This window comes from Pleurodeles waltl, chromosome 2_2 (genome assembly GCF_031143425.1).
Source record: "Pleurodeles waltl isolate 20211129_DDA chromosome 2_2, aPleWal1.hap1.20221129, whole genome shotgun sequence".
NCBI lineage: Eukaryota > Metazoa > Chordata > Amphibia > Caudata > Salamandridae > Pleurodeles > Pleurodeles waltl.
This window is the reverse complement of record NC_090439.1, coordinates 1,129,220,057-1,129,233,507: the sequence shown is the minus strand read 5'-3', so window position 1 is coordinate 1,129,233,507 and position 13,451 is coordinate 1,129,220,057. Positions and strand designations below refer to the sequence as shown.

Genomic DNA, 13,451 nt, shown 5'->3' with positions numbered 1-13,451 from the left:
TGAAGTATGCCTATAGGGCGAAATATTTAAAATCAGATGACTCTAGAGTCATCACAGAAACTACTCCAAGATGGATTTCTGATTACTTGAGTGAAAAACATGCGATGATCATTAACTACTGCAGGATGACCGCAGGGTGATTTCTGGATTAGGCTGGATTACTCAAGGATGGGTTCCTGATTACTTAAGTGGAAAACATGTGATGATCGTTTACTACTGCAGGATGATTTCAGGATTAGGTTGATTTAGTCCAGGCAGATCCTAGGAGTATTCCAGGATGGGGCTGTATTATTACAGAATGATGTTGTGATGACATAAAAATGAGGCTGCATTACTCAAGGATGGCACCAGGATAACTTTAGAATGAGGCCATATGATGCCGTAATGATGGAGATGTATTACCCCAAGATAGAATTTGGCTGTATTACTACATGATAATTTCAAGATGGGGATATATTACTCTACAACAGTGGATGTCAACCTTTTGACTTCTGTGGACCCCCTTTTAATCATTACTGGAACTCGGGGAACCCACTGCATTATTGCTGGAATATGGGGGGCCCCAATGAGTCATCACTGGAAGCCAGGGTCCGCAGCTAAGCATTTACTATTTGAACAGCAAAACAATGCATAGCAAATACAGAAACAGGCGTTTATCAAACAAACACACAAATGATAAAACGATTTATTCGTTCAAAAATATACCCCAAAAAAATCAACATTTTAACAGGAATGTTGGTGCTTTTCCAAATTAATTTAGGTCACTCATCGTCGATATGATACTATATTCTATTTGATGCACTTGCAATGCTCCCACAAATAAATCGGAGGATTTACAGTTGTACATTTTGCTTCTTTATTTTAATACATTTTATTAGTCTGTTAATATTATTATTATTTTTTTTAAGTAGTCGCACTCCCCCTAAGTAAGCTCCCTCTCCCAACCACAGGTTAAGACCCACTGCTCGAAGATGATCTTGAATATTAATGGGTAAACCTTGTCTGACATACTGTGGAAGTTAAAAATTCCATATTTTCATTAATTTTGTCTGCAAAGCGGATCACAGCTACAAAAAAATACAAGTAACTGCTTCATGGGCTGTCCCCAAATAAAATAAAAAAGAGTGGATTCATAGTCCGAACACGAGAAAACCACATAAACTGCTCAATGGAAGCACGCACTGCCCATTGTAACTCTAAATGGGAACCTTGCATCCCATTAGAAGGGTCTAACCACTATCTTGATTGTCTGAAAGCAGAAATTCTGAATTAATGTAAGAAAAGGATGTGGTTTGTCGCTTCTGATTGACTTGTAGGAAGACATTCACCCTAGCACTGGCCTTTCTCACCAGTTACAGATTGTGATTGGCAGAATGGGCAGGTATTCCCTCAGCATTACATGGATCACCATGGGATATTTTTAGCTGTTCACTATGTTATGTGTGCACAGAAAACAGAAGAAGAAGCAGGAAAAGGCAACTTTGCTTGGAATTCAATTCAGCTTACCACAGTAAATTTACCCAGCCTTACCTGTGAGGACTTCAAGATATGTTTAGGTTACTACGGGGCAATTTCACGATTACTACTTTATGAGTGTTTTGTGATCAACTTAATTGCATGGGTGTGGTAAGCTATTACACAAATTGGAGAACAACTAATAATATTTCACTCCTTTTAATACCTGTCTCACCTCCATTATTTCATTTTGATCTTTGTCACTCTAATCAAGTAATTTTGTTAACTAAATATGTTCAACAGTCACTGTAAGTGTAGGGCTTAGCACCATTAGTGCAGGAGTGTTGTTGAGTGAGAAGTTGTGCATGCATGAGACTGCAAGTTGTGATGTGAAAAAAAAAGGTTGTGAGTGGCTTGGTAATGCTACCTGAGGCAAATATGTTTACGCGGAGCTATGGGTAAGATGTGACCGAGTGGCTCATGTGAATGATTACATTGGTGAATGATAGCTGAGATGGGTGAATGGTGTGAGAAAGTTAGACATTGCTTGAGTGGATGTAGCTTACTGTTGCTGTGAGCGAAGCATGTGATCGTGGCTTGTTTGTGACTAGCCGAGAATGAATGATGCATGTAGCTGAAGGCAAGTGGTTCTTCTCATGAGGGGGTAGCTAGTGAGCAGGTAAGTGACAAAGGTGACTGGCTACTGGAGAAGTGTGTACTGAGAGTGGTTTTGTCAAGGGATATGAACATCATAGTGTGGTGAGTGGTTAAGGTTAGTGGCGGAGATGAGATAGTTGTTGGAGTCGTTACTCTGTGTTTGAGTGATAGTCTAACTGATTGGTGCTGAAAGTGCTGTTGCAACTGCCTAAAGGGAAGTGAATGGAGTGAGTGACTGGTGTAGGAAGTGGTGCCGGAAGCATGTGTCAGTGGTGTTCTGAAAGGATAAATGGTGTTAGGTGCAACATAATGTGTGTTGTGAGGGGTCAGTGAAAGGGTGATGGAGGGAGGTGCTTTTGCATCTTGTATGTGTTTAGTGTCTCAAACTTGTGTAAATAGATGATGGGGAGTCAATGGTGTAAATCAGTGCTGTGCGTGGGTTATCAGTTTTACTGATGTTGCTGCGTAGTATTCAAAGTGATTGAATGGTGCTTTGTGAGGATATTTTGGTGAGATGAGCGATTAGTGTTGTGAGACAGTTATATAAGTAGTGTTATAAGTGAGTGGATTGTGCTGTTAGCATGTGGATGACTGAGCTTTGCTGCACGTGGCTAAATTACTTTAGGGGGTGGATGCTTTGAACAGGTGGTTGCATGGTCAGTTATAATGGAGGGTTGTTGTAGAAGACTGATAAATGAATTTTGTAAGAAATTAATTTTGCAAGAGGTGGGCGCTGACGGTAGTGTGGGAACACAATGTTGCATAGTTGTGCTACATGAAGCAGAGTTGTGTTACTAGTGGTTCTGTGTGAAAAGCTGGCCAGTGAGTTCTAAACTGTATTGAGTGATGAATAGCAAGAAATGGTATGGCTGTTGTAACAGGTAGATTATGAGTCTATGTAGGAGGTATAACCAATTAAATGGTGACAGTGAGCAGTGTCAAGGGTGAACTAATATAGAGTTAGACGTGTGCACAAGTGAAGTCTAATAGTTTCAGTGATGGTGAGTGAGGGATGATGTAAGTGGGTGACTTTAGGCAAGTAATATTTCAAGTGAATGTGGGTGAACAGGGGTGTCGTGTAAAATTGTGAGCATGTACTAAATGAACTGTGGATTGAGTAGGTTAAAAGGCTGTGGTACATCACATGACATGGTAAGCACTGCATGGTTACTTATAGCATTTTGAGTGTATGATGTGAGTGGTTGCTCTTCAGTCTGTGAGGGGTGTTGTAACTACTGGGAATGTGTGTGGATAAATTGGGTAGTGAGTGAGAGGCTGTGAATGATGATATACCGTTTCACACTCTTCCTGCAATGGGCGCTGATAATTTTGTGATGTGAAAGTTGACACATTAGGAGTGAGAAATAAAATTGGCTGTGGAGTGTAGGTGGTGGTTGTAAATTATGGGCAAAAGATGCAGGGAGTAGGCTGGAAAAGAACCAGGGAGATAGATGAGTGTGGTAAGAGGATAGGGGCTTGCTACGAAAGGACAATGCATTGCTTTATGTAGGTATGAGTGATGGAGGTGTATAGAGCAAGGGGTATACACCAAGGATGTTGCAGGGTTGATACACTGCTGATTCAATACTTTTTTTGGAAAAGAAAAACAGTTTTTCCATCACTGGACCGTAAAGTGGTTGCATAGCCAATTTAAAGTAGTCTTTAGAACAATAGGTGGGGGGTGGACACCACACACCTCTGCAACAAATCACCACATGAACTACCTACGTGCATACTTGCAAAACCTAGAACATGGCTCAAACACATTGACAAAACCAATAGTTCTTGCAAAGGCAAGACCTATTGTCTTTGCCAATGCTTGCTTAAAAAAAGGCAGTCACAGACATGGTAGCCTCCTGACTGCAGTAGGCCAACATCCCAGTGATGGTCTCCAATCATGAATATTGAAGTAACAGATCAGATTGCGTCCCACTCTGAATCTACATTTTTAAACCGACTTATTTGTGCATCGATCAGTTCCAAAAATTATTTACTGGTCGCAAAAATACTGGCTTAAATTTGCAACCAGGATTCAGCGAGCAGCAAATAGTACATGTGACATCTACTAATTTAAGCAGTAGGCTACTGCTTTTCATTTTCTCTATTGCTTACAGATTTTACCGTTCCAAACTAAAGCTTTTCTTGAGAACAGCACAGGCCTTGCCAGTTCTGAAATTCAGGCACCGAAAACATTAAAAGCAAGGCCCAGCCGAGTGGCACTTACTCCGAAAAGGAACAGGACATGTCTTCTAGCAACCATATTACCTGTGCTCTCCCACGTCCAACAGCCCATGGTCTCTTCAGGCACGATATTAGAATTTTGGAATGAAATATTTTGATTGCAGACAGAAACTCAACATTATTTCTACAAATAATAATGAGACCCACCAAAAGTTGTCATGATTTTACTGATTCCATAGGCCATCCTGTCACATACCCCTTTCATCCCTACATCAACTAAATCCCTGGTCATTTTTCAATTCCATTTACCCACTGCATTATCAGTTACCATCCTCTGTTGCCAATAATTCTGCCCAGTTCAACTGACTCGCTCCACTCCTACCTCAGTCTGACCCCTCTTGGTAGCCAATTTCTTTTCCCTCCTGTCATGGCACCAGCCCCTCACCATCCTGTGATCCTATCTTGGCAGCAAAACACACCTCTCTTTTTAAAACTTTCTTGTCTCCTCCTGTTAGCCATCCCTTCTTGAACCCATTATCCTGTGTCACCAAACTCCCACCTTCACATGCCACAGCCCGCGTAATTATTGACTTTATGATAATCTTTGACCGTGTATAGCGCTACGCTACCTTTTGGCTAGAAATGCCATATGAACACATGCCGTCACCTGTTTAGGCTATGGTCTGACACCATTCACTCAGTACCAAAACCCTCCAATCCCATCCTCCTCCAAGACGTTCATACCTGTCCTCTTCTGCCATAAACAGTTCATTCTATTGTCACAATCATTATGCTTTCCCAACAGCTTTTATCCCTTCGGCCTGCCTACGACGGCTGCAAAGGAGTGGCACCATCGTGAGTGAGCGACTCTGAACTTTGTCCATAACACACAGTTTTCGGGGTGACAGCAATACTGCCCAATATGTAAAAAGAAAAAATTACATTCTCACAATGCGCGAACCATCATTGGACTATCCTATCATGCTGTATTATAATGTGAAGACACTTTCTCAACTAGAAAAGTAGGGAAGAGTGGAGATGAATGAAGAAATCAGACAGGTGTAAACCATGAAAGATAAGGACAAGAAGGTAGAAGTTTTGGCAAAGGAAATAAGTATCGCCTATATAAGAGCTTTGGGCTTTCACAATGTGTTTGCGCCATGTTGAACACAAAAGTGGCTACTGTTCAGCATGGTTTAAGGTTAGAGGTGTGGAATTTCAGAGGAGTGAGGGGGGAGTAAAGTGGCATAGAGGAGAGTAGAGTTAAGTGGTTCAGAGGTAGAGAGTGTTGTGGGTGGATTGAGGTGGTGGAGTGGACTGGATTGAAGTACACTGGGGTGAATTGGAGTGGGTGGATTGGATTGAAATAGGCTGAGGTGGATTGGAATGGGCCAATTACACTGGATGGGTTGAATTGAAGTGATAGCATTGGGCCAGCTGTGGATTGGGGTGGGGTGGACTGTATTGACTTGGAGTGGGGTAGACTGGACTGACTGGCACGGGGTGGACTGGAGTGAAGTGGGATGGATTGGATTGGATTTGACTTGTGTGAAATGGACTGGACTGAGGTGGAATGGAGAGGAGCAAATCTGATTGCACTATGATGGACCTACACACACACACACACACACACAAAACACTTGCAAGACACCGGAAACATTGGGTCTTCACAAGCATGCACCAAGACGCACAATCTGTGTAACAAAGACCTGTGAACAAATGTGTAAAAACGTTTTTGTAAACATGCAACCTCGTGGACACCATCATGCTCTCAATACTGTATGAGATGCCCTGGATCACACACATTTTACACTTATCTATTTTAGATGAATCCACAATCTTTACAAGTGTGCATTTTTAGTTACATTGTGTACTAGAATGGACATATAAACATTGTGCACAAAGTCTACAATACACATATGTTTTTAGGTCTGGCCAGATTTGCAATTTAACTAACAGCCATTTTTGTTTTTAGCACATTCTGCCTAAATAGTGGACTTGTAGTGCTGCAGATAATTAGGAAGCAAACACAGTGAATGGACTAGCTAGATCTTGACCATGTGCCTTACAGGTTGTGTCCAGGTACCAGCAGCAAGACTTGGCCACTTTTGTAAACATAAAATCCTTGTAGGAAGTTGGATCTGTATGTACTATTTCAAAGTAAGAACTAGCATGCACAGAGTCCAAGGGTTCCCCTTAGAGGCAAGATAGTGGCAAAAAGAGATAATTCTAATGCTCTATTTTGTGGTAGGAGGCTTATCAGAGGGTAGTGTTAAGCATTTGTTGTACACACACAGGCAATAAATGAGGAACACACACACTCAAAGACAATTCCAGGCCAATAGGTTTTTATAAAGAAAAATATATTTTCTTACTTTATTTTACAGGTTCAAGATTTACAAGTAATACTTCAAATGAAAGGTATTCACTCAGGTATCTTAGGAACTTTGAATCAACACAATATCATGTACAGTTTTAACAAAAAATGCAATAAGCTATTTTAAAACTAGACACTGCAATTTTCAACAGTTCCTGGGGGAGGTAAGTTTTGGTTAGTTTTGCAGGTAAGTAAAACACCTACAGGGTTCAAAGTTGGGTCCAAAGTAGCCCACCGTTGTGGGTTCAGGGCAACCCCAAAGTTACCACACTAGCAGCTCAGGGCCGGTCAGGTGCAGAGGTCAAAGTGGTGCCCAAAACGCATAGGCCTCAATGGAAATAGGGGTGCCCCGGTTCTAGTCTGCCAGCAGGTAAGTAGCTGCGACTTCGGAGGGCAGACCGAGGGGGTTTTGTAGGGCACTGGGGGGGGGAAAACAAGTCAGCACAGAAAGTACACCCTCAGCGGCATGGGGGCGGACGGGTGCAGTGTGCAAACAGGAGTCGGGTGCGCAATAGGTTTCAATGTGAGACCCAGGGGTCTCTTCAGCGATGCAGGCAGGCAAGGGGGGGGGGCTCCTCGGGGTAGCCACCACCTGGGCAAGGGAGAGGGCCACCGGGGGTCGCTTCTGCACTGGAGGTCGGATCCTTCAGGTCCTGGGGGTTGCGGGTGCAGTGTCTTTACCAGGCGTCGGGTTCTTTGAAGCAGGCAGTCGCGTTCAGGGGGAGCCTCTGGATTCCCTCTGCAGGCGTTGCTGTGGGGGCTGAGGGGGGTCAACTCTGGCTACTCACAGGGCCGCAGTCGCCGGGGAGTCCTCCCTGTAGTGTTGGTTCTCCGCAGGTCGAGCCGGGGGTGTCGGGTGCAGAGTGGAAAGTCTCACGCTTCCGGCGGAAAACGTGTGGTCCTTTAAAAGTTGCTTCTTTGTTGCAAAGTCGCAGTTTCTTTGGAACAGGGACGCTGTGCTCAGGAGTTCTTGGTCCTTTTACATGCAGGGTAGTCCTCTGAGGCTTCAGAGGTCGCTGGACCCTGGGGGACACGTCGCTGTTGCAGTTTTTCTCGAAGTGGGGAGACAGGCCGGTAGGGCTGGGGCCAAAGCAGTTGGTGTCTCCGTCTTCTCTGCAGGGCTTCAGGTCAGCAGTCCTTCTTCATCTTCAGGTTGCAGGAATCTGATTTCCTAGGTTCTGGGGAGCCCCTAAATACTGAATTTAGGGGTGTGTTTAGGTCTGGGAGGGCAGAAGCCAATGGCTACTGTCCTTGAGCGTGGCTACACCCTCTTTGTGCCTCCTCCCTGAGGGGAGGGGGGCACATCCCTATTCCTATTGGGGGAATTCTCCAAAATCAAGATGGAGGATTTCTAAAGGCAGGGGTCACCTCAACTCAGGACACCTTAGGGGCTGTCCTGACTGGTGGGTGACTCCTCCTTGTTTTTCTCATTATCTCCCCTGGACTTGCCGCCAAAAGTGGGGGCTGTGTCCAGGGGGCGGGGATCTCCACTAGCTGGAGTGCCCTGGGGCATTGTAACACAAAGCCTGAGCCTTTGAGGCTCACTGCTAGGTGTTACAGTTCCTGCAGGGGGGGAGGTGTGAAGCACCTCCACCCAGAGCAGGCTTTTGTTTCTGTCCTCAGAGAGCACAAAGGCCCTCAACACATGGGGTCAGAAACTCGTCTCTCAGCAGGAGGCTGGCACAGACCAGTCAGTCCTGCACTGAACAATTGGGTAAAATACAGGGGGCATCTCTAAGATGCCCTCTGTGTGCATTTTTTAATAAATCCAACACTGGTATCAGTGTGGGTTTATTATTCTGAGAAGTTTGATACCAAACTTCCCAGTATTCAGTGTAGCCATTATGGAGCTGTGGAGTTCGTTTTTGACAGACTCCCAGACCATATACTCTTATGGCCACCCTGCACTTACAATGTCTAAGATTTTGTTTAGGCACTGTAGGGGCATAGTGCTCATGCACCTATGCCCTCACCTATGGTATAGAGCACCCTGCCTTAGGGCTGTAAGGCCTGCTAGAGGGGTGACTTACCTATGCCATAGGCAGTGTGAGGTTGGCATGGCACCCTGAGGGGAGTGCCATGTCGACTTAGTCATTTTCTCCCCACCAGCACACACAAGCTGGCAAGCAGTGTGTCTGTGCTGAGTGAGGGGTCCCTAGGGTGGCATAATACATGCTGCAGTCGTTAGAGACCTTCCCTGGCATCAGGGCCCTTGGTACCAGAGGTACCAGTTACAAGGGACTTATCTGGATGCCAGGGTGTGCCAATTGTGGAATCAATGGTACATTTTAGGTGAAAGAACACTGGTGCTGGGGCCTGGTTAGCAGGGTCCCAGCACACTTCTCAGTCAAGTCAGCATCAGTATCAGGCACAAAGTGGGGGGTAACTGCAACAGGGAGCCATTTCTTTACAGTCCTGCATTCACCCGAGCGAGATTTTCATATCTACCACTTACCTTTTGTAGAGACTAAAAATACACTGCAGTTTTTTGTGTTGCAAAGGGTAGTCGCATACATCTCAGAGTAAAATCAGTAGCGTTGTGTAAAAGATCACATTGGTGTGGCTGGCAGCGTCTGCTCGGAGCTTGTTTGCTCTTTATCCCTTCCTGTGCAGGTAAAGTGTACAAATAATCACCAGAACCAGGCCCTCTCTATAAAACCCACAGACTAAACCGTAACTTTAGGTTTCCTTTTACGAACGCTCGATTTCCTTGTCCAGTCAGAAAATAAATGTTTAACTTCTCTGTCTGGGACATCGCACTTCTACAGGAGCCCCGAGAGCATCACCCACCCCCAGCTTCAAGCCACTAAATCACTTAAAAGAATATAAGTGAAGATAAAGTAAAATGCGCAAGGGATTTTACCCCTCAAAGGTTGCAGTTAGTTAATACACCAGTTACTACCAATTACTCCACGAGAAATTAGACCTATAAGTAACATTCAACTACATACAAGTTTTACAAAAATACAGTTTGTGCCATTAAGAGTCACATTTCATTTTCTGCAATCGAATGGAGTACTTAAAAAAAAGTCTCCTTTAGACGGCAATAAATCACCCGAACCTGAAAGCAATTATTACCGGACTGGTCCACCTGGCAGGGATGAGACTCGATCTCATCTGATCTCTGCGCACTCATCTTTTAAAATATTTTCCCAACCACGCACTCAAAGTTCGTCTGCTTGCAGAAAATGAAAAGCACAAAAAATACCATACCCAGATGTTAAAAGCCCACAACAGCTCTCCCAGCAACTAACTCACGCAGCTTTCACACCAGACAAAGAACTTGCAGAGGACTTCCGGCGGAACCGGAAGTGCGTGTGAGGCATGCCTGTTGACCAGCTCTCATATGTGTTGTCAAAATAAGGTAGAAAAAGCGAAAACAAAGGTCATCCAGGGCAAATAAAGGACAGTGGTGAAAGATTCAGTCTGATTGGGGCAGCAAATTAGGTGGTTGCTGGGAAGCACCTCCAACAGGGTTTCTTTCCTAACACACTTTGCATTCTGGGACATGTAATTATGTATTTAAATTCATTCTCAACAGAAAAATCCATGTGAAAAAAGCAGAAGAAAAGTGCACAGTGAGATAATTGCCACCTTGCCTGATAGGTTTTGAATCTACACAGCACATAGGACTTAGTAGCATTTTCCACATATGCACATTTTTAAAATAGAAATATAAGGCCTTTAACAACAATTGCATAGCACTTTGAAAAATATTTCCGTAGCTCTGCCTTTAGCCACATCCGGTCAATAACTCAATTCCTGGTACATTTGAAACAACCTTACAGCAAGCGTACTCCACGGGGGAGAGCAAAGTTCGCCTCACAGTGCACACATTCCCAAGAGCACCTTGGAACCAGCTTTTCTAACCACATAAGCTTTGTTAAGAGTGTTGTAGACATTGTGAATGCTGATTGGTCCGTTCCATAAATTCACTTCACTGGAAGCCTTCTGCAGCTGCTCTAGCATGCTTCCAGTGCAAATCCATTGCTTTGTAATTCCTGGGGCTCTGCATATAATGCACCACACACATCATTATTAATATTATGTATTGAACAAATTAACACTGTGTATTTGCATTTACTCGTTAGTAATAAAAATATTTAAAATAAAAAAAAGTGAAAACCCTGACCATTGATCTAATTTACACACAGTTCTCGGGAGCACATTGTATGCTTATCTGCTTGTAATACCAAAACTTGTGTAATATCTAAATGCTGTTCTTTATGTAGAACGAAGTTACTCATTTTGAAATCATCCAAAAGGTTCAACATTTCTAACAACAATAATAACTTAAGTAGTGGTCATGTGCTAGAAGTAATCTGCAGTTGATCTTATCATTAAGAATAGTTTAATTTTATTTAAAATGGTGCTGCTACTGTGGTAATCAGATAATCATCCTCTGATCATCAGGAACAATCTCTTTTTGTGGAGTATCCACGAAGTAATTTCTAAATCATCCCCATGTCATCAGGAACAATTCCACTCAGTAAAGTAATCAGATAGGAATTTTCAAGTCATCCGCAAATCATCCGGCTCAAGTTTCTAATCACTGCTGATGACTTTAAGAGCTTGATGACGTCTGATGATGAGAAAATGACTTATAATGTAGTTGGATGATCATCCAATGTCTCTGGGATGGCTTCTAAAGTAATCGTACTTGACCTGGGTTATCAGCGTGACCCCGTCTACTGGCACTGCTAGTCACTGCTAGCCAACTTCCCTTCCCCTTTATTGGGTGCTGGGGCACCAGGCCAAGGGCCAAATCCAACAACCTGCTGCCCCGGGACCATGACTGATTGGAGTAAGGTAAGTGGTGGTGCTAATTAAATCAAAATAAAGTAAAGCATTTTTGCCCAATCCCCGACCCGTGCTTCATCGGCGTAAGCCCTCAGTCCATAACTAAGTTCATCATTGATTCCTGCCTTGCTTATGGCTGTGCTCTGTGCCTTGCAGTCACAGTGGTCGAAGCGAGCAGGATTGCTGATCGGAGTTTCCAGTTCCCACCTCCCCCTACAGCACTTCTTATTAAAAGGCAACTGGCCGGGACGGTAAACTCCATTCGTGCATGATTGCAAATGCTTCACCTTCAGTTTCCTGTGCTGTGTGAGACCAAGGGAGGGGCAGGAAGGCAGCTTATCAATAAACAGTTTCACAGACGCTGCCTGTATGACCAGCAGGTATCTGAAGCCAGGGCCGGATCACGGACAATCAGTGATTCAGCGGACGCTCCCTTTATCCTGGACACCGAGTATTGTACTTTGCCATGTGTCATCAGTATGATGTCAAAGGATCATGGGGGACAGGAAACGGAGAGACCCCGGGTCCCTCCCCTGAGAGTAGCTTAGAGTAGGTGGTTGAAGTGGGCGAAATCGGAGGGGCACAACTTGCCCCTACTTTTTTACTTTATGAAAATCCGTTCCTTGACTTTTTATGAAAAGATACCCGCCCCGGGATGGTAAACTTCGATCGTGAAAATGCTTCAGTTTAAGTTTCATTCAGGGACTCTGCTGTGCTGTGAGACCGAGAGAGGGACAGGCAGCGGAACAATAAACAAGCCTTCTTCCCCAGAGTGCCTCCTCACCTGAAGAAATGCAATTGAGCACAACTGGTTAATCTGCAAATATAATAGGGGCTTTGGTTCGGAGCAGGTACGGTTAAATTGTGATGACAAAGATTTATTGTTTTCGACTCCTAATGCAAGGGGGTTACCAACTGAGCTTTGCAGTCAGTGCTTTTAAAAATAAATTATTACCTACAGTTAAAAACCTACTTTTAAAAATAAATTATTACCTACAGTTTGGGTATTGCTTAAACCTATACTGTGAAAGCACCATTTTATCTGAAACCTTTTTGCACATTTGGTAGCAGTCTATCCTATTCTGCCTGTAATGAAAGTTTAACCTAATGACTTATAGTTTCTCAGTGCTTCCTGTCATAGGCTGGGCTCTCCTAGCACTAACAACACACAAGCCACAATTCACCATTGCACCAACCAAGATTTAATTCAGTGGCATTTTGGTTACGCACAAACCACTCAGTGCGTAAACTAACCTCCCCCAACCCAACCCTCCGAGAGTGCTAGCCTGAAGTCGTAGCCATCAGATAGGAGTTGGAGTCGCAAGGTTCCCTGTCCCCCTGCGCACGTGTCAAGTGGGCCCCTATTCGTGTAGTCTAAGGAGTCGCAAGAACTTGGGACATGTCAGTTCACGAAATTCACCAGAAAGCAATGTCAGAAATGGATGCCATAGCTCTCTGAAGGAGTCCCCTGCAATGAAAGGGATAAGGAGATCCTCTCCATCCCCAGGATCAGCCAAAGTCTCTGTAACCACCCCAACTGTGTAGGAATCCGAGATGTCACCCAGTGTGTCAGAATGTTTTGGAGGGCCGCCCCCCAACGCCAGGTCTATCTGTCGACCCCGTATGGACTTGAACGGGAATGTCAGGGGATTCGGAAGACCCAATAGGATATAAGCCTGGAGATTATCCAGTCCCGGTAGGCGCGGCTGTCCAAGCCTGGGGAAAAGTCTGGGTTCCCTACTATGGGAGTCAAGGGGCACGGGAAGGAGGTCAATTCACCCAAGCGATTTGCCTGGTCCCACACCTTCATTGTTGCTCTGGTGACTGGGGACAAATATAAACCCCTGGTCTATGACGGCGGGGGAGGAACGTGATCCCCACATGGGAGCGGCCGCCACCGCCCGATTCATGAATAACCAGCGCTTGTCCAATTCTGATCTGGACCACTCCACTAGGTACCGGAGTTGTGTGGCCCTATAAT

At 44.4% G+C, this 13,451-nt stretch overlaps 1 protein-coding gene across 1 annotated transcript in view; it reads right to left on the bottom strand.

Moving 5' to 3' along the window:
* Nucleotides 1–9,971, bottom strand: part of LOC138282937 (unconventional myosin-XV-like) — a 130,506-nt gene extending 120,535 nt beyond the window's left edge. The window contains exon 1 of the mRNA XM_069221001.1: nucleotides 9,884–9,971. The gene's annotated coding sequence lies outside the window, so the exon portion shown is untranslated. The remainder of the gene's footprint in view (nucleotides 1–9,883) is intronic.
* Between the last annotated feature and the right edge of the window lie 3,480 nt (nucleotides 9,972–13,451).